General features: G+C 37.3%; 6 non-coding genes and 65 pseudogenes across 6 annotated transcripts; all 71 read right to left on the bottom strand.

Moving 5' to 3' along the window:
• Positions 1 to 85: 85 nt before the first annotated feature.
• Positions 86 to 204, bottom strand: LOC148493516 (5S ribosomal RNA; annotated as a pseudogene).
• A 116-nt stretch (positions 205 to 320) lies between these two features.
• Positions 321 to 439, bottom strand: LOC148493515 (5S ribosomal RNA; annotated as a pseudogene).
• A 113-nt stretch (positions 440 to 552) lies between these two features.
• LOC148493514 (5S ribosomal RNA) lies at positions 553 to 671 on the bottom strand (annotated as a pseudogene).
• A 116-nt stretch (positions 672 to 787) lies between these two features.
• LOC148493513 (5S ribosomal RNA) lies at positions 788 to 906 on the bottom strand (annotated as a pseudogene).
• A 115-nt stretch (positions 907 to 1,021) lies between these two features.
• LOC148493512 (5S ribosomal RNA) lies at positions 1,022 to 1,140 on the bottom strand (annotated as a pseudogene).
• A 351-nt stretch (positions 1,141 to 1,491) lies between these two features.
• Positions 1,492 to 1,610, bottom strand: LOC148493511 (5S ribosomal RNA; annotated as a pseudogene).
• A 116-nt stretch (positions 1,611 to 1,726) lies between these two features.
• On the bottom strand, positions 1,727 to 1,845 carry LOC148493510 (5S ribosomal RNA; annotated as a pseudogene).
• A 116-nt stretch (positions 1,846 to 1,961) lies between these two features.
• On the bottom strand, positions 1,962 to 2,080 carry LOC148493509 (5S ribosomal RNA; annotated as a pseudogene).
• Positions 2,081 to 2,195: 115 nt separating this feature from the next.
• Positions 2,196 to 2,314, bottom strand: LOC148493508 (5S ribosomal RNA; annotated as a pseudogene).
• A 116-nt stretch (positions 2,315 to 2,430) lies between these two features.
• Positions 2,431 to 2,549, bottom strand: LOC148493507 (5S ribosomal RNA; annotated as a pseudogene).
• Positions 2,550 to 2,664: 115 nt separating this feature from the next.
• On the bottom strand, positions 2,665 to 2,783 carry LOC148493506 (5S ribosomal RNA; annotated as a pseudogene).
• A 116-nt stretch (positions 2,784 to 2,899) lies between these two features.
• Positions 2,900 to 3,018, bottom strand: LOC148493505 (5S ribosomal RNA). Its single transcript, XR_015870543.1, has one exon. It is a non-coding gene; the product is annotated as a 5S ribosomal RNA (ribosomal RNA).
• Positions 3,019 to 3,369: 351 nt separating this feature from the next.
• On the bottom strand, positions 3,370 to 3,488 carry LOC148493504 (5S ribosomal RNA; annotated as a pseudogene).
• Positions 3,489 to 3,604: 116 nt separating this feature from the next.
• Positions 3,605 to 3,723, bottom strand: LOC148493503 (5S ribosomal RNA; annotated as a pseudogene).
• A 116-nt stretch (positions 3,724 to 3,839) lies between these two features.
• Positions 3,840 to 3,958, bottom strand: LOC148493502 (5S ribosomal RNA; annotated as a pseudogene).
• A 115-nt stretch (positions 3,959 to 4,073) lies between these two features.
• Positions 4,074 to 4,192, bottom strand: LOC148493501 (5S ribosomal RNA; annotated as a pseudogene).
• A 116-nt stretch (positions 4,193 to 4,308) lies between these two features.
• Positions 4,309 to 4,427, bottom strand: LOC148493500 (5S ribosomal RNA; annotated as a pseudogene).
• Positions 4,428 to 4,543: 116 nt separating this feature from the next.
• LOC148493499 (5S ribosomal RNA) lies at positions 4,544 to 4,662 on the bottom strand (annotated as a pseudogene).
• Positions 4,663 to 4,778: 116 nt separating this feature from the next.
• On the bottom strand, positions 4,779 to 4,897 carry LOC148493498 (5S ribosomal RNA). Its single transcript, XR_015870230.1, has one exon. It is a non-coding gene; the product is annotated as a 5S ribosomal RNA (ribosomal RNA).
• Positions 4,898 to 5,013: 116 nt separating this feature from the next.
• On the bottom strand, positions 5,014 to 5,132 carry LOC148493497 (5S ribosomal RNA; annotated as a pseudogene).
• A 115-nt stretch (positions 5,133 to 5,247) lies between these two features.
• Positions 5,248 to 5,366, bottom strand: LOC148493496 (5S ribosomal RNA; annotated as a pseudogene).
• Positions 5,367 to 5,482: 116 nt separating this feature from the next.
• On the bottom strand, positions 5,483 to 5,601 carry LOC148493495 (5S ribosomal RNA; annotated as a pseudogene).
• A 116-nt stretch (positions 5,602 to 5,717) lies between these two features.
• On the bottom strand, positions 5,718 to 5,836 carry LOC148493494 (5S ribosomal RNA; annotated as a pseudogene).
• Positions 5,837 to 5,949: 113 nt separating this feature from the next.
• Positions 5,950 to 6,068, bottom strand: LOC148493493 (5S ribosomal RNA; annotated as a pseudogene).
• A 115-nt stretch (positions 6,069 to 6,183) lies between these two features.
• On the bottom strand, positions 6,184 to 6,302 carry LOC148493492 (5S ribosomal RNA; annotated as a pseudogene).
• Positions 6,303 to 6,418: 116 nt separating this feature from the next.
• On the bottom strand, positions 6,419 to 6,537 carry LOC148493491 (5S ribosomal RNA; annotated as a pseudogene).
• Positions 6,538 to 6,653: 116 nt separating this feature from the next.
• On the bottom strand, positions 6,654 to 6,772 carry LOC148493490 (5S ribosomal RNA; annotated as a pseudogene).
• Positions 6,773 to 6,888: 116 nt separating this feature from the next.
• Positions 6,889 to 7,007, bottom strand: LOC148493489 (5S ribosomal RNA). The gene has a single exon (XR_015870228.1). It is a non-coding gene; the product is annotated as a 5S ribosomal RNA (ribosomal RNA).
• A 116-nt stretch (positions 7,008 to 7,123) lies between these two features.
• LOC148493488 (5S ribosomal RNA) lies at positions 7,124 to 7,242 on the bottom strand (annotated as a pseudogene).
• Positions 7,243 to 7,358: 116 nt separating this feature from the next.
• Positions 7,359 to 7,477, bottom strand: LOC148493487 (5S ribosomal RNA; annotated as a pseudogene).
• Positions 7,478 to 7,590: 113 nt separating this feature from the next.
• On the bottom strand, positions 7,591 to 7,709 carry LOC148493486 (5S ribosomal RNA; annotated as a pseudogene).
• Positions 7,710 to 7,824: 115 nt separating this feature from the next.
• On the bottom strand, positions 7,825 to 7,943 carry LOC148493485 (5S ribosomal RNA; annotated as a pseudogene).
• A 115-nt stretch (positions 7,944 to 8,058) lies between these two features.
• Positions 8,059 to 8,177, bottom strand: LOC148493484 (5S ribosomal RNA; annotated as a pseudogene).
• A 115-nt stretch (positions 8,178 to 8,292) lies between these two features.
• On the bottom strand, positions 8,293 to 8,411 carry LOC148493483 (5S ribosomal RNA). The gene has a single exon (XR_015871239.1). It is a non-coding gene; the product is annotated as a 5S ribosomal RNA (ribosomal RNA).
• Positions 8,412 to 8,527: 116 nt separating this feature from the next.
• On the bottom strand, positions 8,528 to 8,646 carry LOC148493482 (5S ribosomal RNA; annotated as a pseudogene).
• Positions 8,647 to 8,997: 351 nt separating this feature from the next.
• LOC148493481 (5S ribosomal RNA) lies at positions 8,998 to 9,116 on the bottom strand (annotated as a pseudogene).
• Positions 9,117 to 9,232: 116 nt separating this feature from the next.
• LOC148493480 (5S ribosomal RNA) lies at positions 9,233 to 9,351 on the bottom strand (annotated as a pseudogene).
• A 351-nt stretch (positions 9,352 to 9,702) lies between these two features.
• On the bottom strand, positions 9,703 to 9,821 carry LOC148493479 (5S ribosomal RNA; annotated as a pseudogene).
• A 116-nt stretch (positions 9,822 to 9,937) lies between these two features.
• On the bottom strand, positions 9,938 to 10,056 carry LOC148493478 (5S ribosomal RNA; annotated as a pseudogene).
• A 116-nt stretch (positions 10,057 to 10,172) lies between these two features.
• Positions 10,173 to 10,291, bottom strand: LOC148493477 (5S ribosomal RNA; annotated as a pseudogene).
• A 116-nt stretch (positions 10,292 to 10,407) lies between these two features.
• On the bottom strand, positions 10,408 to 10,526 carry LOC148493476 (5S ribosomal RNA; annotated as a pseudogene).
• A 116-nt stretch (positions 10,527 to 10,642) lies between these two features.
• On the bottom strand, positions 10,643 to 10,761 carry LOC148493475 (5S ribosomal RNA; annotated as a pseudogene).
• A 115-nt stretch (positions 10,762 to 10,876) lies between these two features.
• On the bottom strand, positions 10,877 to 10,995 carry LOC148493474 (5S ribosomal RNA; annotated as a pseudogene).
• Positions 10,996 to 11,110: 115 nt separating this feature from the next.
• On the bottom strand, positions 11,111 to 11,229 carry LOC148493473 (5S ribosomal RNA; annotated as a pseudogene).
• Positions 11,230 to 11,344: 115 nt separating this feature from the next.
• LOC148493472 (5S ribosomal RNA) lies at positions 11,345 to 11,463 on the bottom strand (annotated as a pseudogene).
• Positions 11,464 to 11,578: 115 nt separating this feature from the next.
• On the bottom strand, positions 11,579 to 11,697 carry LOC148493471 (5S ribosomal RNA; annotated as a pseudogene).
• A 116-nt stretch (positions 11,698 to 11,813) lies between these two features.
• On the bottom strand, positions 11,814 to 11,932 carry LOC148493470 (5S ribosomal RNA; annotated as a pseudogene).
• A 351-nt stretch (positions 11,933 to 12,283) lies between these two features.
• Positions 12,284 to 12,402, bottom strand: LOC148493469 (5S ribosomal RNA). The gene has a single exon (XR_015870986.1). It is a non-coding gene; the product is annotated as a 5S ribosomal RNA (ribosomal RNA).
• A 116-nt stretch (positions 12,403 to 12,518) lies between these two features.
• On the bottom strand, positions 12,519 to 12,637 carry LOC148493468 (5S ribosomal RNA; annotated as a pseudogene).
• Positions 12,638 to 12,753: 116 nt separating this feature from the next.
• On the bottom strand, positions 12,754 to 12,872 carry LOC148493467 (5S ribosomal RNA; annotated as a pseudogene).
• A 115-nt stretch (positions 12,873 to 12,987) lies between these two features.
• LOC148493466 (5S ribosomal RNA) lies at positions 12,988 to 13,106 on the bottom strand (annotated as a pseudogene).
• Positions 13,107 to 13,222: 116 nt separating this feature from the next.
• LOC148493465 (5S ribosomal RNA) lies at positions 13,223 to 13,341 on the bottom strand (annotated as a pseudogene).
• A 116-nt stretch (positions 13,342 to 13,457) lies between these two features.
• Positions 13,458 to 13,576, bottom strand: LOC148493464 (5S ribosomal RNA; annotated as a pseudogene).
• A 116-nt stretch (positions 13,577 to 13,692) lies between these two features.
• Positions 13,693 to 13,811, bottom strand: LOC148493463 (5S ribosomal RNA; annotated as a pseudogene).
• Positions 13,812 to 13,926: 115 nt separating this feature from the next.
• Positions 13,927 to 14,045, bottom strand: LOC148493462 (5S ribosomal RNA; annotated as a pseudogene).
• A 351-nt stretch (positions 14,046 to 14,396) lies between these two features.
• LOC148493461 (5S ribosomal RNA) lies at positions 14,397 to 14,515 on the bottom strand (annotated as a pseudogene).
• Positions 14,516 to 14,631: 116 nt separating this feature from the next.
• Positions 14,632 to 14,750, bottom strand: LOC148493460 (5S ribosomal RNA; annotated as a pseudogene).
• A 116-nt stretch (positions 14,751 to 14,866) lies between these two features.
• On the bottom strand, positions 14,867 to 14,985 carry LOC148493459 (5S ribosomal RNA; annotated as a pseudogene).
• Positions 14,986 to 15,324: 339 nt separating this feature from the next.
• Positions 15,325 to 15,443, bottom strand: LOC148493458 (5S ribosomal RNA; annotated as a pseudogene).
• Positions 15,444 to 15,559: 116 nt separating this feature from the next.
• Positions 15,560 to 15,678, bottom strand: LOC148493457 (5S ribosomal RNA). The gene has a single exon (XR_015870775.1). It is a non-coding gene; the product is annotated as a 5S ribosomal RNA (ribosomal RNA).
• A 115-nt stretch (positions 15,679 to 15,793) lies between these two features.
• On the bottom strand, positions 15,794 to 15,912 carry LOC148493456 (5S ribosomal RNA; annotated as a pseudogene).
• A 116-nt stretch (positions 15,913 to 16,028) lies between these two features.
• On the bottom strand, positions 16,029 to 16,147 carry LOC148493455 (5S ribosomal RNA; annotated as a pseudogene).
• Positions 16,148 to 16,263: 116 nt separating this feature from the next.
• On the bottom strand, positions 16,264 to 16,382 carry LOC148493454 (5S ribosomal RNA; annotated as a pseudogene).
• A 116-nt stretch (positions 16,383 to 16,498) lies between these two features.
• On the bottom strand, positions 16,499 to 16,617 carry LOC148493453 (5S ribosomal RNA; annotated as a pseudogene).
• Positions 16,618 to 16,732: 115 nt separating this feature from the next.
• LOC148493452 (5S ribosomal RNA) lies at positions 16,733 to 16,851 on the bottom strand (annotated as a pseudogene).
• Positions 16,852 to 16,966: 115 nt separating this feature from the next.
• Positions 16,967 to 17,085, bottom strand: LOC148493451 (5S ribosomal RNA; annotated as a pseudogene).
• Positions 17,086 to 17,201: 116 nt separating this feature from the next.
• Positions 17,202 to 17,320, bottom strand: LOC148493450 (5S ribosomal RNA; annotated as a pseudogene).
• Positions 17,321 to 17,436: 116 nt separating this feature from the next.
• LOC148493449 (5S ribosomal RNA) lies at positions 17,437 to 17,555 on the bottom strand (annotated as a pseudogene).
• Positions 17,556 to 17,671: 116 nt separating this feature from the next.
• On the bottom strand, positions 17,672 to 17,790 carry LOC148493448 (5S ribosomal RNA; annotated as a pseudogene).
• Positions 17,791 to 17,905: 115 nt separating this feature from the next.
• On the bottom strand, positions 17,906 to 18,024 carry LOC148493447 (5S ribosomal RNA; annotated as a pseudogene).
• A 115-nt stretch (positions 18,025 to 18,139) lies between these two features.
• LOC148493446 (5S ribosomal RNA) lies at positions 18,140 to 18,258 on the bottom strand (annotated as a pseudogene).
• Positions 18,259 to 18,341: the final 83 nt, after the last annotated feature.

The following is an 18,341-nucleotide window of genomic DNA, read 5'->3' as shown; positions in this document are numbered from 1 at the left end:
CTTCTTAACTCAAGTAAATTCATTGATAATTTGAAAAAATTAAATGTAAAATGTAATAGAAAAGAATGTTATGGCAGTATAAAATTACATACAGCACCTGGTATTCCCAGGTTGTTTCCCATCCAAGTACTAACCAGGCCCAACACTGCATAGCTTTCAAGTTCAGATGAGATTGGGCATGTCCAGTGTGGTTTGGCTGTAGGTGCTCAAAACCATTAACTTTAGACCTCTATTACTTCTTAACTCAAGTAAATTCATTGATAAGTTGAAAAAATTAAATGTGAAATGTAATAGAAAAGAATGTTATGGCAGTATAAAATTATCTACAGCACCTGGTATTCCCAGGTGGTCTCCCATCCAAGTACTTACCAGGCCCAACACTGCATAGCTTCCAAGTTCAGACGAGATTGGGCATGTCCAGTGTGGTTTGGCTGTAGGTGCTCAAAAACATTAACTTTAGACCTCTTACTTCTTAACTCAAGTAAATTCAATGATTAGTTGAAAAATGAAATGAAAAATGTAATAGAAAAGAATGTTATGGTAGTATAAAATTACCTACAGCACCTCGCATTCCCAGGTGGTCTCCCATCCAAGTACTAACCAGGCCCAACACTGCATAGCTTTCAAGATCAGACGAGATTGGGCATGTCCAGTGTGGTTTGACTGTAGGTGCTCAAAAACATTAACTTTAGACCTCTTTTACTTCTTAACTCAAGTTAATTCATTGATAAGTTGAAAAAATGTAATGTAAAATGTAATAGAAAAGAATGTTATGACTATATAAAATTACCTACAGCACCTGGTAGTCCCAGGTGGTCTCCCATCCAAGTACTAACCAGGCCCAACACTGCATAGCTTCCAAGATCAGACGAGATTGGGCATGTCCAGTGTGGTTTGGCTGTAGGTGCCCAAAGCCTTAACTTTAGACCTCTATTACTTCTTAACTCAAGTAAATTCATTGATAAGCTGAAAAAATTAAATGTAAAATGTAATAGAAAAGAATGTTATGGCAGTATAAAATTACCTACAGCACCTGGTATTCCCAGGTGGTCTCCCATCCAAGTACTAACCAGGCCCAACACTACATAGTTTCCAAGATCAAACAAGATTGGGAATGTCCAGTGTGGTTTGGCTGTAGGTGCTCAAAAACATTAATTTTAGACCTCTTTTACTTCTTAACTCAAGTAAATTCATTGATAAGTTGAAAATATTAGATGTAAAATGTAATAGAAAAGAATGTTTTGGCTGTATAAAATTTCCAACAGGTACTGGTATTCCCAGGTGGTCTCCCATCCAAGTACAAACCAGGCCCAACACAGCAAAGCTTACAAGATCAGACGAGATTGGGCATGTCCAGTGTGGTTTGGCTGTAGGTGCTCAAAAGCATTAAATTTAGACCTCTATTACTTCTTAACTCAAGTAAATTCATTGATATGTTGAAAAAATTAAATGTAAAATGTAATAGAAAAGAATGTTATGGCAGTATAAAATTACCTACAGCACCTGGTATTCCCAGGGGGTCTCCCATCCAAGTACTAACCAAGCCCAACACTGCATAGCTTCCAAGATCAGACGAGATTGTGCATGTCCAGTGTGGTTTGACTGTAGGTGCTCAAAAACATTAACTTTAGACATCTTTTACTTCTTAACTCAAGTAAATTCATTGATAAGTTGAAAAAATGTAATGTAAAATGTAATAGAAAAGAATGTTATGGCTATATAAAATTACCTACAGCACCTGGTATTCCCAGGTGGTCTCCTGTCCAAGTACTAACCAGGCCCAACACTGCATAGCTTCCAAGATCAGACGAGATTGGGCATGTCCAGTGTGCTTTGGCTGTAGGTGCTCAAAAACATTAACTTTAGACCTCTTTTACTTCTTAACTCAAGTAAATTCATTGATAAGTTGAAAAAATTAAATGTAAATTGTAATAGAAAAGAAAGTTTTGGCTGTATAAAATTACCTACAGCACCTGGTATTCCCAGGTGGTCTCCCATCCAAGTAGAAACCAGGCCAAACACCGCATTGCTTCCAAGATCAGATGAGATTGGGCATGTCCAGTGTGGTTTGGCTGTAGGTGCTCAAAAACATTAACTTTAGACCTCTTTTACTGCTTAACTCAAGTAAATTCAATGATAAGTTGAAAAATGAAATGTAAAATGTAATAGAAAAGAATGTTTTCCCAGTATAAAATTACCTACAGCTCCTAGTATTCCCAGGTGGTCTCCCATCCAAGTACTAACCAGGCCCAACACTGCATAACTTCCAAGAACAGATGAGATTGGGCATGTCCTCTGTGGTTTGACTGTAGGTGCTCAAAAACATTAACTTTAGACCTCTTTTACTTCTTAACTCAAGTAAATTCATTGATAAGTTGAAAAAATTAAAAGTAAAATGTAATAGAAAAGAATGTTATGGCTGCATAAAATTACCTACAGCACCTGGCATTCCCAGGTAGTCTCCCATCCAAGTACGAACAAGGCCCAACACTGCATAGCTTCCAAGATCAGACGAGATTGGGCATGTCCAGTATAGTTTGGCTGTAGGTGCTCAAAAACATTAACTTTAGACCTCTTTTACTTCTTAACTCAAGCAAATTCAATGATTAGTTGAAAAATGAAATGTAAAATGTAATAGAAAAGAATGTTATGGCAGTATAAAATTACCTATTGCACCTGGTATTCCCATGTGTTCTCCCATCCAAGTACTAACCAGGCCCAACACTGCATAGCTTCCAATATCAGACGAAATTGGGCATGTCCAGTGTGGTTTGGCTGTAGGTGCTCAAAAACATTAACTTTAGACCTCTATTACTTCTTAACTCAAGTAAATTCATTGATAAGTTGAAAAAATTAAATGTAAAATGTAATAGAAAATAATGTTATGGCAGTATAAAATTACCTACAGCTCCTGGTATTCCCAGGTGGTCTCCCATCCAAGTACTAACCAGGCCCAACACTGCATAACTTCCAAGATCAGACGAGATTGGGCATGTCCAGTGTGGTTTGGCTGTAGGTGCTCAAAAACATTAACTTTAGACCTCTTTTACTTCTTAACTCAAGTAAATTCATTGATAAGTTGAAAAAATTAAATGTAAAATGTAATAGAAAAGAATGTTTTGGCTGTATAAAATTTCCTACAGCAACTGCAATTCCAAGGTGGTCTCCCATCCAAGTACAAACCAGGCCCAACACTGCATAGCTTATAAGATCAGACGAGATTGGGCATGTCCAGTGTGGTTTGGCTGTAGGTGCTCAAAAGCATTAAATTTAGACCTCTATTACTTCTTAACTCAAGTAAATTCATTGATAAGTTGAAAAAATTAAATGTAAAATGTAATAGAAAAGAATGTTATGGCAGTATAAAATTACCTACAGCACCTGGCATTCCCAGGGGGTCTCCCATCCAAGTACTAACCAGGCCCAACACTGCATAGCTTTCAAGATCAGACGAGATTGGGCATGTCCAGTGTGGTTTGACAGCAGGTGCTCAAAAACATTAACTTTAGACCTCTTTTACTTTTTAACTCAAGTAAATTCATTGATAAGTTGAAAAAATGTAATGTAAAATTTAATAGAAAAGAATGTTATGGCTATATAAAATTTCCTACAGCACCTGGTATTCCCAAGTGGTCTCCCGTCCAAGTACTAACCAGGCCCAACACTGCATAGCTTCCAAGATCAATCAAGATTGGGCATGTCCAGTGTGGTTTGGCTGTAGGTGCTCAAAAGCATTAACTTTAGACCTCTATTACTTCTTAACTCAAGTAAATTCATTGATAAGTTGAAAAAATTAAATGTAAAATGTAATAGAATAGACTGTTATGGCAGTATAAAATTACCTACAGCACCTGGGATTCCTAGGTGGTCTCCCATCAAAGTACTAACCAGGCCCAACACTGCATAGCTTCCAAGATCAGACGAGATTGGGCATGTCCAGTGTGGTTTGGCTGTATGTGCTCAAAAACATTAACTTTAGACCTCTTTTACTTCTTAACTCAAGTAAATTCAATGATAAGTTGAAAAATGAAATGTAAAATGTAATAGAAAAGAATGTTTTGGCAGTATAAAATTACCTACAGCTCTTGGTATTCCCAGGTTGTCTCCCATCCAAGTACTAACCAGGCCCAACACTGCATAGCTTTCAAGATCAGACGAGATTGGGCATGTCCAGTGTGGTTTGGCTGTAGGTTCCCAAAACCATTATCTTTAGACCTCTATTACTTCTTAACTCAAGTAAATTCATTGATAAGTTGAAAAAATTAAATGTAAAATGTAATAGAAAAGAATGTCATGGCACTATAAAATTACCTACAGCACCTGGTATTCCCAGGTGGTCTCCCATCCAAGTACTAACCAGGCCCAATACTGCATAGCTTCCAAGATCAAACAAGATTGGGCATGTCCAGTGTGGTTTGGCAGTAGGTGCTCAAAAACATTAACTTTAGACCTCTTTTACTTCTTAACTCAAGTAAATTCATTGATAAGTTGAAAAAATTAAATGTAAAATGTAATGGAAAAGAATGTTATGGCAGTATAAAATTACCTACAGCACCTGGTATTCCCAGGTGGTCTCCCATCCAAGTACTAACCAGGCCCAACACTGCATAGCTTCCAAGATCAGATGAAATTTGGCATGTCCAGTGTGGTTTGACTGTAGGTGCTCAAAAACATTAACTTTAGACCTCTTTTACTTCTTAACTCAAGTAAATTCATTGATAAGTTGAAAAAATGTAATGTAAAATGTAATAGAAAAGAATGTTATGGCTATATAAAATTACCTACAGCACCTGGTATTCCCAGGTGGTCTCCCATCCAAGTACTAACCAGGCCCAACACTGCATAGCTTCCAAGATCAGACGAGATTGGGCATGTCCAGTGTGGTTTGGCTGTAGGTGCTCAAAAGTATTAACTTTAGACCTCTATTACTTCTTAACTCAAGTAAATTCATTGATAAGTTGAAAAAATTAAATGTAAAATGTAGTAGAAAAGAATGTTATGGCAGTATAAAATTACCTACAGCACCTGGGATTACAAGGTGGTCTCCCATCCAAGTACTAACGAGGCCCACCACTGCATAGCTTCCAAGATCAGATGAGATTGGGCATGTCCAGTATGGTTTTTCTGTAGGTGCTCAAAAATATTAACTTTAGACCTCTTTTACTTCTTAACTCAAGTAAATTCAATGATAAGTTGAAAAATGAAATGTAAAATGTAATGGAAACAAATGTTATGGCAGTTTAAAATTACCTACAGCACCTGGTATTCCCAGGTGGTCTCCCATTCATGTACTAACCAGGCCCAACACTGCATAGCTTCCAAAATCAGACGATATTGGGCATGTCCAGTGTGGTTTGGCTGTAGGTGCCCAAAACCATTAATTTTAGACCTCTATTACTTCTTAACTCAAGTAAATTCATTGATAATTTGAAAAAATTAAATGTAAAATGTAATAGAAAAGAATGTTATGGCAGTATAAAATTACATACAGCACCTGGTATTCCCAGGTTGTTTCCCATCCAAGTACTAACCAGGCCCAACACTGCATAGCTTTCAAGTTCAGACGAGATTGGGCATGTCCAGTGTGGTTTGGCTGTAGGTGCTCAAAACCATTAACTTTAGACCTCTATTACTTCTTAACTCAAGTAAATTCATTGATAAGTTGAAAAAATTAAATGTAAAATGTAATAGAAAAGAATGTTATGGCAGTATAAAATTATCTACAGCACCTGGTATTCCCAGGTGGTCTCCAATCCAAGTACTTACCAGGCCCAACACTGCATAGCTTCCAAGTTCAGACGAGATTGGGCATGTCCAGTGTGGTTTGGCTGTAGGTGCTCAAAAACATTAACTTTAGACCTCTTACTTCTTAACTCAAGTAAATTCAATGATTAGTTGAAAAATGAAATGAAAAATGTAATAGAAAAGAATGTTATGGTAGTATAAAATTACCTACAGCACCTCGCATTCCCAGGTGGTCTCCCATCCAAGTACTAACCAGGCCCAACACTGCATAACTTCCAAGATCAGACGAGATTGGGCATGTCCAGTGTGGTTTGGCTGTATGTGCTCAAAAACATTAACTTTAGACCTCTTTTACTTCTTAACTCAAGTAAATTCAATGATAAGTTGAAAAATGAAATGTAAAATGTAATAGAAAAGAATGTTTTGGCAGTATAAAATTACCTACAGCTCTTGGTATTCCCAGGTTGTCTCCCATCCAAGTACTAACCAGGCCCAACACTGCATAGCTTTCAAGATCAGACGAGATTGGGCATGTCCAGTGTGGTTTGGCTGTAGGTGCCCAAAACCATTATCTTTAGACCTCTATTACTTCTTAACTCAAGTAAATTCATTGATAAGTTGAAAAAATTAAATGTAAAATGTAATAGAAAAGAATGTCATGGCACTATAAAATTACCTACAGCACCTCGTATTCCCAGGTGGTCTCCCATCCAAGTACTAACCAGGCCCAATACTGCATAGCTTCCAAGATCAAACAAGATTGGGCATGTCCAGTGTGGTTTGGCAGTAGGTGCTCAAAAACATTAACTTTAGACCTCTTTTACTTCTTAACTCAAGTAAATTCATTGATAAGTTGAAAAAATTAAATGTAAAATGTAATGGAAAAGAATGTTATGGCAGTATAAAATTACCTACAGCACCTGGTATTCCCAGGTGGTCTCCCATCCAAGTACTAACCAGGCCCAACACTGCATAGCTTCCAAGATCAGATGAAATTTGGCATGTCCAGTGTGGTTTGACTGTAGGTGCTCAAAAACATTAACTTTAGACCTCTTTTACTTCTTAACTCAAGTAAATTCATTGATAAGTTGAAAAAATGTAATGTAAAATGTAATAGAAAAGAATGTTATGGCTATATAAAATTACCTACAGCACCTGGTATTCCCAGGTGGTCTCCCATCCAAGTACTAACCAGGCCCAACACTGCATAGCTTCCAAGATCAGACGAGATTGGGCATGTCCAGTGTGGTTTGGCTGTAGGTGCTCAAAAGCATTAACTTTAGACCTCTATTACTTCTTAACTCAAGTAAATTCATTGATAATTTGAAAAAATTAAATGTAAAATGTAATAGAAAAGAATGTTATGGCAGTATAAAATTACATACAGCACCTGGTATTCCCAGGTTGTTTCCCATCCAAGTACTAACCAGGCCCAACACTGCATAGCTTTCAAGTTCAGACGAGATTGGGCATGTCCAGTGTGGTTTGGCTGTAGGTGCTCAAAACCATTAACTTTAGACCTCTATTACTTCTTAACTCAAGTAAATTCATTGATAAGTTGAAAAAATTAAATGTAAAATGTAATAGAAAAGAATGTTATGGCAGTATAAAATTATCTACAGCACCTGGTATTCCCAGGTGGTCTCCCATCCAAGTACTTACCAGGCCCAACACTGCATAGTTTCCAAGTTCAGACGAGATTGGGCATGTCCAGTGTGGTTTGGCTGTAGGTGCTCAAAAACATTAACTTTAGACCTCTTACTTCTTAACTCAAGTAAATTCAATGATTAGTTGAAAAATGAAATGAAAAATGTAATAGAAAAGAATGTTATGGTAGTATAAAATTACCTACAGCACCTCGCATTCCCAGGTGGTCTCCCATCCAAGTACTAACCAGGCCCAACACTGCATAACTTCCAAGATCAGACGAGATTGGGCATGTCCAGTGTGGTTTGGCTGTAGGTGCCCAAAACCATTAACTTTAGACCTCTATTACTTCTTAACTCAAGTAAATTCATTGATAAGTTGAAAAAATAAATGTAAAATGTAATAGAAAAGAATGTTATGGCAGGATAAAATTACCTACAGCACCTGGTATTCCCAGGTGGTCTCCCATCCAAGTACTAACCAGGCCCAACACTGCATAGCTTCCAAGATCAAACAAGATTGGGCATGTCCAGTGTGGTTTGGCTGTAGGTGCTCAAAAACATTAACTTTAGACCTCTTTTACTTCTTAACTCAAGTAAATTCAAAGATAAGTTGAAAAAAGAAATGTAAAATGTAATAGAAAAGAATGTTTTGCCAGTATAAAATTACCTACAGCTCCTGGTATTCCCAGGTGGTCTCCCATCCAAGTACTAACCAGGCCCAACACTGCATAGCTTCCAAGATCAGACAAGATTGGGCATGTCCAGTGAGGTTTGGCTGTAGGTGCTCAAAAACCATAACTTTAGACCTCTTTTACTTCTTAACTCAAGTAAATTCAATGATAAGTTGAAAAATGAAATGTAAAATGTAATAGAAAAGAATGTTTTGCCAGCATAAAATTACCTACAGCTCCTGGTATTCCCAGGTGGTCTCCCATCCAAGTACTAACCAGGCCCAACACTGCATAGCTTCCAAGATCAGATGAGATTGGGCATGTCCAGTGTGGTTTGGCTGTAGGTGCCCAAAACCATTAACTTTAGACCTCTATTACTTCTTAACTCAAGTAAATTCATTGATAAGTTGAAAAAATTAAATGTAAAATGTAATAGAAAAGAATGTTATGGCAGTATAAAATTACCTACAGCACCTGGTATTCCCAGGTGGTCTCCCATCCAAGTACTAACCAGGCCCAACACTGCATAGTTTCCAAGATCAGACAAGATTGGGCATGTCCAGTGTGGTTTGGCTGTAGGTGCTCAAAAACATTAACTTTAGACCTCTTTTACTTCTTAACTCAAGTAAATTCAATGATAAGTTGAAAAAATTAAATGTAAAATGTAATAGAAAAGAATGTTTTGGCTGTATAAAATTTGCTACAGCAACTGGTATTCCCAGGTGGTCTCCCATCCAAGTACAAACCAGGCCCAACACAGCAAGGCTTACAAGATCAGACGAGATTGGGCATGTCCAGTGTGGTTTGGCTGTAGGTGCTCAAAATCATTAAATTTAGACCTCTATTACTTCTTAACTCAAGTAAATTCATTGATAAGTTGAAAAAATTAAATGTAATATGTAATAGAAAAGAATGTTATGGCAGTATAAAATTACCTACAGCACCTGGTATTCCCAGGGGGTCTCCCATCCAAGTACTAACCAGGCCCAACACTGCATAGCTTCCAAGATCAAACAAGATTGGGTATGTCCAGTGTGGTTTGGTTGTAGGTGCTCAAAAACATTAACTATAGACCTCTTTTACTTCTTAACTCAAATAAATTCATTGATAAGTTGAAAAAATTAAATGTAAAATGTAATAGAAAAGAATGCTATGCATCTATAAAATTACCTACAGCACCTGGTATTCCCAGGTGGTCTCCCATACAAGTACTAACCAGGCCCAACACTGCATAGTTTCCAAGATCAGATGAGATTGGGCAAGTCCAGCGTGGTTTGGCTGTTGGTGCTCAAAAACATTAACTTTAGACCTCTTTTACTTCTTAACTCAAGTAAATTCATTGATAAGTTGAAAAAATTAAATGTAAAATGTAATAGAAAAGAATGTTTTGGCTGTATAAAATTTGCTACAGCAACTGGTATTCCCAGGTGGTCTCCCATCCAAGTACAAACCAGGCCCAACACAGCAAGGCTTACAAGATCAGACAAGATTGGGCATGTCCAGTGTGGTTTGGCTGTAGGTGCTCAAAATCATTAAATTTAGACCTCTATTACTTCTTAACTCAAGTAAATTCATTGATAAGTTGAAAAAATTAAATGTAAAATGTAATAGAAAAGAATGTTATGGCAGTATAAAATTACCTACAGCACCTGGTATTCCCAGGGGGTCTCCCATCCAAGTACTAACCAGGCCCAACACTGCATAGCTTCCAAGATCAAACAAGATTGGGTATGTCCAGTGTGGTTTGGTTGTAGGTGCTCAAAAACATTAACTATAGACCTCTTTTACTTCTTAACTCAAATAAATTCATTGATAAGTTGAAAAAATTAAATGTAAAATGTAATAGAAAAGAATGCTATGCATCTATAAAATTACCTACAGCACCTGGTATTCCCAGGTGGTCTCCCATACAAGTACTAACCAGGCCCAACACTGCATAGTTTCCAAGATCAGATGAGATTGGGCAAGTCCAGCGTGGTTTGGCTGTTGGTGCTCAAAAACATTAACTTTAGACCTCTTTTACTTCTTAACTCAAGTAAATTCATTGATAAGTTGAAAAAATTAAATGTAAAATGTAATAGAAAAGAATGTTTTGGCTGTCTAAAATTACCTACAGCACCTGGTATTCCCAGGTGGTTTCCCATCCAAGTACAAACCAGGCCCAACACTGCATAGTTTGCAAGATCAGACGAGATTGGGCATGTCCAGTGTGGTTTGGCTGTAGGTGCTCAAAAGCATTAAATTTAGACCTCTATTACTTCTTAACTCAAGTAAATTCATTGATAAGTTGAAAAAATTAAATGTAAAATGTAATAGAAAAGAATGTTATGGCAGTATAAAATTACCTACAGCACCTGATATTCCCAGGTGGTCTCCCATCCAAGTACTAACCAGGCCCAACACTGCATAGCTTCCAAGATCAGATGAGATTGGGCATGTCCTCTGTGGTTTCACTATAGGTGCTCAAAAACATTAACTTTAGACCTCTGTTACTTCTTAACTCAAGAAAATTCATTGATAAGTTGAAAAAATTAAAAGTAAAATTTAATAGAAAAGAATGTTATGGCTGCATAAAATTACCTACAGCACCTGGCATGCCCAGGTAGTTTCCCATCCAAGTACTAACCAGGCCCAACACTGCATAGCTTCCAAGATCAGACGAGATCGGGCATGTCCAGTGTGGTTTGGCTGTAGGTGCTCAAAAACATTAACTTTAGACCTCTTTTACTTCTTAACTCAAGTAAATTCAATGATTAGTTGAAAAATTAAATGTAAAATGTAATAGAAAAGAATGTTATGGCAGTATAATATTACCTACAGCTCCTCGTATTCCCAGGTGGTCTCCCATCCAAGTACTAACCAGGCCCAACACTGCATAGCTTCCAAGACCAGATGAGATTGGGCTTGTCCAGTGTGGTTTTGCTGTAGGTGCCCAAAACCATTAACTTTAGACCTCTATTACTTCTTAACTCAAGTAAATTCATTGATAAGTTGAAAAAATAAATGTAAAATGTAATAGAAAAGAATGTTATGGCAGTATAAAATTACCTACAGCACCTGGTATTCCCAGGTTTTCTCCCATCCAAGTACTAACCAAGCCCAACACTGCATAGCTTCCAAGATCAAACAAGATTGGGCATGTCCAGTGTGGTTTGGCTGTAGGTGCTCAAAAACATTAACTTTAGACCTCTTTTACTTCTTAACTCAAGTAAATTCAAAGATAAGTAGAAAAAAGAAATGTAAAATGTAATAGAAAAGAATGTTTTGCCAGTATAAAATTACCTACAGCTCCTGGTATTCCCAGGTGGTCTCCCATCCAAGTACTAACCAGGCCCAACACTGCATAGCTTCCAAGATCAGACAAGATTGGGCATGTCCAGTGAGGTTTGGCTGTAGGTGCTCAAAAACAATAACTTTAGACCTCTTTTACTTCTTAACTCAAGTAAATTCAATGATAAGTAGAAAAAAGAAATGTAAAATGTAATAGAAAAGAATGTTTTGCCAGTATAAAATTACCTACAGCTCCTGGTTTTCCCAGGTGGTCTCCCATCCAGGTACTAACCAGGCCCAACACTGCATAGCTTCCAAGATCAGATGAGATTGGGCATGTCCAGTGTGGTTTGGCTGTAGGTGCCCAAATCCATTAACTTTAGACCTCTATTACTTCTTAACTCAAGTAAATTCATTGATAAGTTGAAAAAATTAAATGTAAAATGCAATAGAAAAGAATGTTATGGCAGTATAAAATTACCTACAGCACCTGGTATTCCCAGGTGGTCTCCCATCCAAGTACTAACCAGGCCCAACACTGCATAGCTTCCAAGATCAGACAAGATTGGGCATGTCCAGTGTGGTTTGGCTGTAGGTGCTCAAAAACATTAACTTTAAACCTCTTTTACTTCTTAACTCAAGTAAATTCAATGATAAGTTGAAAAAATTAAATGTAAAATGTAATAGAAAAGAATGTTTTGGCTGTATAAAATTTGCTACAGCAACTGGTATTCCCAGGTGGTCTCCCATCCAAGTACAAGCCAGGCCCAACACAACAAGGCTTACAAGATCAGACGAGATTGGGCATGTCCAGTGTCGTTTGGCTGTAGGTGCTCAAAATCATTAAATTTAGACCTCTATTACTTCTTAACTCAAGTAAATTCATTGATAAGTTGAAAAAATTAAATGTAAAATGTAATAGAAAAGAATGTTATGGCAGTATAAAATTACCTACAGCACCTGGTATTCCCAGGTGGTCTCCCATCCAAGTACTAACCAGGCCCAACACTGTTTAGCTTCCAAGTTCAGATGAGATTGGGCATGTCCAATGTGGTTTGGCTGTAGGTGCTCAAAAACATTAACTTTAGACCTCTTTTACTTCTTAACTCAAGTAAATTCATTGATAAGTTGAAAAAATTAAATGTAAAATGTAATAGAAAAGAATGCTTTGGCTGTCTAAAATTACCTTCAGCACCTGGTATTCCCAGGTGGTTTCCCATCCAAGTACAAACCAGTCCCAACACAGCATATTTTGCAAGATCAGACGAGATTGGGCATGTCCAGTGTGGTTTGGCTGTAGGTGCTCAAAAGCATTAAATTTAGACCTCTATTACTTCTTAATTCAAGTAAATTCATTGATAAGTTGAAAAAATTAAATGTAAAATGTAATAGAAAAGAATGTTATGGCAGTATAAAATTACCTACAGCACCTGGTATTCCCAGGTGGTCTCCCATCCAAGTACTAACCAGGCCCAACACTGCATAGCTTCCAAGATCAGACAAGATTGGGCATGTCCAGTGTGGTTTGGCTGTAGATGCTCAAAAGCATTAACTTTAGACCTCTTTTACTTCTTAACTCAAGTAAATTCAATGATAAGTTGAAAAATGAAATGTAAAATGTAATAGAAAAGAATGTTTTGCCAGTATAAAATTACCTACAGCTCCTGGTATTCCCAGGTGGTCTCCCATCCAAGTACTAACCAGGCCCAACACTGCATAGCTTCCAAGATCAGACGAGATTGGGCATGTCCAGTGTGGTTTGGCTGTAGGTGCCCAAAACCATTAACTTTAGACCTCTATTACTTCTTAACTCAAGTAAATTCATTGATAAGTTGAAAAAATTAAATGTAAAATGTAATAGAAAAGAATGTTATGGCAGTATAAAATTACCTACAGCACCTGGTATTCCCAGGTGGTCTCCCATCCAAGTACTAACCATGCCCAACACTGCATAGCTTCCAAGATCAGATGTGATTGGGCATGTCCTCTGTGGTTTGACTGTAGGTGCTCAAAAACCTTAACTTTAGACCTCTTTTACTTCTTAACTCAAGTAAATTCATTGATAAGTTGAAAAAATTAAAAGTAAAATGTAATAGAAAAGAATGTTATGGCTGCATAAAATTACCTACAGCACCTGGCATGCCCAGGTAGTCTCCCATCCAAGTACTAACCAGGCCCAACACTGCATAGTTTCCAAGATCAGATGAGATTGGGCATTTCCAGTGTGGTTTGGCTGTAGGTGCCCAAAACCATTAACTTTAGACCTCTATTACTTCTTAACTCAAGTAAATTCATTGATAAGTTGAAAAAATTAAATGTAAAATGTAATAGAAAAGAATGTTATGGCAGTATAAAATTACCTACAGCACCTGGTATTCCCAGGTGGTCTCCCATCCAAGTACTAACCAGGCCCAACACTGCATAGCTTCCAAGATCAAACAAGATTGGGCATGTCCAGTGTGGTTTGGCTGTAGGTGCTCAAAAACATTAACTTTAGACCTCTTTTACTTCTTAACTCAAGTAAATTCAATGATAAGTTGAAAAATGAAATGTAAAATGTAATAGAAAAGAATGTTTTGCCAGTATAAAATTACCTACAGCACCTGGTATTCCCAGGTGGTCTTCCATCCAAGTACTAACCAGTCCCAACACTGCATAGCTTCCAAGATCAAACAAGATTGGGCATGTCCAGTGTGGTTTGGTTGTAGGTGCTCAAAAACATTAACTTTAGACCTCTTTTACTTCTTAACTCAAGTAAATTCAATGATAAGTTGAAAAAATTAAATGTAAAATGTAATAGAAAAGAATGTTTTGGCTGTATAAAATTTGCTACAGCAACTGGTATTCCCAGGTGGTCTCCCATCCAAGTACAAACCAGGCCCAACACAACAAGGCTTACAAGATCAGACGAGATTGGGCATGTCCAGTGTGGTTTGGCTGTAGGTGCTCAAAAGCATTACATTTAGACCTCTATTACTTCTTAACTCAAGTAAATTCATTGATAAGTTGAAAAAATTAAATGTAAAATGTAATAGAAAAGAATGATATGGCAGTATAAAATTACCTACAGCACCTGGTATTCCCAGTGGGTCTCCCATCCAAGTACTAACCAGGCCCAACACTGCATAGCTTCCAAGATCAGACGAGATTGGGCATGTCCAGTGTGGTTTGACTGCAGGTGCTCAAAAACATTAACATTAGACCTCTTTTACTTCTTAACTCAAGTAAATTTATTGAAAAGTTGAAAAAATGTAATGTAAAATGTAATAGAAAAGAATGTTATGGCTATATAAAATTACCTACAGCACCTGGTATTCCCAGGTGGTCTCCCATCCAAGTACAAACCAGGCCCAACACAACAAGGCTTACAAGATCAGACGAGATTGGGCATGTCCAGTGTGGTTTGGCTGTAGGTGCTCAAAATCATTAAATTTAGACCTCTATTACTTCTTAACTCAAGTAAATTCATTGATAAGTTGAAAAAATTAAATGTAAAATGTAATAGAAAAGAATGTTATGGCAGTATAAAATTACCTACAGCACCTGGTACTCACAGGGGGTCTCCCATCCAAGTACTAACCAGGCCCAACACTGCATAGCTTCCAAGATCAGATGAGATTGGGCATGTCCAGTGTGGTTTGACTGTAGGTGCTCAAAAACATTAACTTTAGACCTCTTTTACTTCTTAACTCAAGTAAATTCATTGATAAGTTGCAAAAATGTAATAGAAAAGAATGTTATGGCTATATAAAAATACATACAGCACCTGGTAATCCCAGGTGGTCTTCAGTCCAAGTACTAACCAGGCCCAACACTGCATAGCTTCCAAGATAAGATGAGATTGGGTATGTCCAGTGTGTTTTGGCTGTAGGCGCTCAAAAACATTAACTTTAGACCTCTTTTACTTCTTAACTCAAATAAATTCATTGATAAGTTGAAAAAATTAAATGTAAAATGTAATAGAAAAGAATGTTATGGCTCTATAAAATTAACTTCAGCACCTGGTATTCCCAGGTGGTCTCCCATCCAAGTACTAACCAGGCCCAACACTGCATAGCTTCCAAGATCAGACAAGATTGGGCATGTCCAGTGTGGTTTGGCTGTAGGTGTTCAAATACATTAACTTTAGACCTCTTTTACTTCTTAACGCAAGTAAATTCATTGATAAGTTGAAAAAATAAAATGTAAAATGTAATAGAAAAGAATGTTATGGCAGTATAAAATTACCTACAGCACCTGGTATTCCCAGGTGGTCTCCCATCCAAGTACTAACCAGGCCCAACACTGTTTAGCTTCCAAGTTCAGATGAGATTGGGCATGTCCAATGTGGTTTGGCTGTAGGTGCTCAAAAACATTAACTTTAGACCTCTTTTACTTCTTAACCCAAGTAAATTCAATGATTATTTGAAAAATGAAATGTAAAATGTAATAGAAAAGAATGTTATGGCAGTATAAAGATATCTACAGCTCCTGGTATTCCCAGGTGGTCTCCCATCCAAGTACTAACCAGGCCCAACACTGCATAGTTTCCAAGATCAGATGAGATTGGGCAAGTCCAGCGTGGTTTGGCTGTAGGTGCTCAAAAACATTAACTTTAGACCTCTTTTACTTCTTAACTCAAGTAAATTCATTGATAAGTTGAAAAAATTAAATGTAAAATGTAATAGAAAAGAATGCTTTGGCTGTCTAAAATTACCTTCAGCACCTGGTATTCCCAGGTGGTTTCCCATCCAAGTACAAACCAGACCCAACACAGCATATTTTGCAAGATCAGACGAGATTGGGCATGTCCAGTGTGGTTTGGCTGTAGGTGCTCAAAAGCATTAAATTTAGACCTCTATTACTTCTTAATTCAAGTAAATTCATTGATAAGTTGAAAAAATTAAATGTAAAATGTAATAGAAAAGAATGTTATGGCAGTATAAAATTACCTACAGCACCTGGTATTCCCAGGTGGTCTCCCATCCAAGTACTAACCAGGCCCAACACTGCATAGCTTCCAAGATCAGATGAGATTGGGCATGTCCTCTGTGGTTTGACTGTAGGTGCTCAAAAACATTAACTTTAGACCTCTTTTACTTCTTAACTCAAGTAAATTCATTAATAAGTTGAAAAAATTAAAAGTAAAATGTAATAGAAAAGAATGTTATGGCTGCATAAAATTACCTACAGCACCTGGCATGCCCAGGTAGTCTCCCATCCAAGTACTAACCAGGCCCAACACTGCATAGTTTCCAAGATCAAACAAGATTGGGCATGTCCAGTGTGGTTTGGCTGTAGGTGCTCAAAAACATTAACTTTAGACCTCTTTTACTTCTTAACTCAAGTAAATTCAAAGATAAGTTGAAAGAAGAAATGTAAAATGTAATAGAAAAGAATGTTTTGCCAGTATAAAATTACCTACAGCTCCTGGTATTCCCAGGTGGTCTCCCATCCAAATACTAACCAGGCCCAACACTGCATAGCTTCCAAGATCAGACAAGATTGGGCATGTCCAGTGTGGTTTGGCTGTAGATGCTCAAAAACGTTAACTTTAGACCTCTTTTACTTCTTAACTCAAGTAAATTCAATGATAAGTTGAAAAATGAAATGTAAAATGTAATAGAAAAGAATGTTTTGCCAGTATAAAATTACCTACAGCTCCTGGTATTCCCAGGTGGTCTCCCATCCAAGTACTAACCAGGCCCAACACTGCATAGCTTCCAAGATCAGACGAGATTGGGCATGTCCAGTGTGGTTTGGCTGTAGGTGCCCAAAACCATTAACTTTAGACCTCTATTACTTCTTAACTCAAGTAAATTCATTGATAAGTTGAAAAAATTAAATGTAAAATGTAATAGAAAAGAATGTTATGGCAGTATAAAATTACCTACAGCACCTGGTATTCCCAGGTGGTCTCCCATCCAAGTACTAACCATGCCCAACACTGCATAGCTTCCAAGATCAGATGTGATTGGGCATGTCCTCTGTGGTTTGACTGTAGGTGCTCAAAAACCTTAACTTTAGACCTCTATTACTTCTTAACTCAAGTAAATTCATTGATAAGTTGAAAAAATTAAAAGTAAAATGTAATAGAAAAGAATGTTATGGCTGCATAAAATTACCTACAGCACCTGGCATGCCCAGGTAGTCTCCCATCCAAGTACTAACCAGGCCCAACACTGCATAGTTTCCAAGATCAGATGAGATTGGGCATTTCCAGTGTGGTTTGGCTGTAGGTGCCCAAAACCATTAACTTTAGACCTCTATTACTTCTTAACTCAAGTAAATTCATTGATAAGTTGAAAAAATTAAATGTAAAATGTAATAGAAAAGAATGTTATGGCAGTATAAAATTACCTACAGCACCTGGTATTCCCAGGTGGTCTCCCATCCAAGTACTAACCAGGCCCAACACTGCATAGCTTCCAAGATCAAACAAGATTGGGCATGTCCAGTGTGGTTTGGCTGTAGGTGCTCAAAAACATTAACTTTAGACCTCTTTTACTTCTTAACTCAAGTAAATTCAAAGATAAGTTGAATAAAGAAATGTAAAATGTAATAGAAAAGAATGTTTTGCCAGTATAAAATTACCTACAGCTCCTGGTATTCCCAGGTGGTCTCCCATCCAAGTACAAACCAGGCCCAACACTGCATAGCTTCCAAGATCAGACAAGATTGGGCATGTCCAGTGTGGTTTGGCTGTAGGTGCTCAAAAACATTAACTTTAGACCTCTTTTACTTCTTAACTCAAGTAAATTCAATGATAAGTTGAAAAATGAAATGTAAAATGTAATAGAAAAGAATGTTTTGCCAGTATAAAATTACCTACAGCACCTGGTATTCCCAGGTGGTCTTCCATCCAAGTACTAACCAGTCCCAACACTGCATAGCTTCCAAGATCAAACAAGATTGGGCATGTCCAGTGTGGTTTGGTTGTAGGTGCTCAAAAACATTAACTTTAGACCTCTTTTACTTCTTAACTCAAGTAAATTCAATGATAAGTTGAAAAAATTAAATGTAAAAT

The sequence above is a fragment of the Taudactylus pleione genome, unplaced genomic scaffold (genome assembly GCF_031769625.1).
Source record: "Taudactylus pleione unplaced genomic scaffold, aTauple2 ptg000550l, whole genome shotgun sequence".
NCBI lineage: Eukaryota > Metazoa > Chordata > Amphibia > Anura > Myobatrachidae > Taudactylus > Taudactylus pleione.
This window is presented reverse-complemented; position numbering and strand designations above follow the sequence as displayed.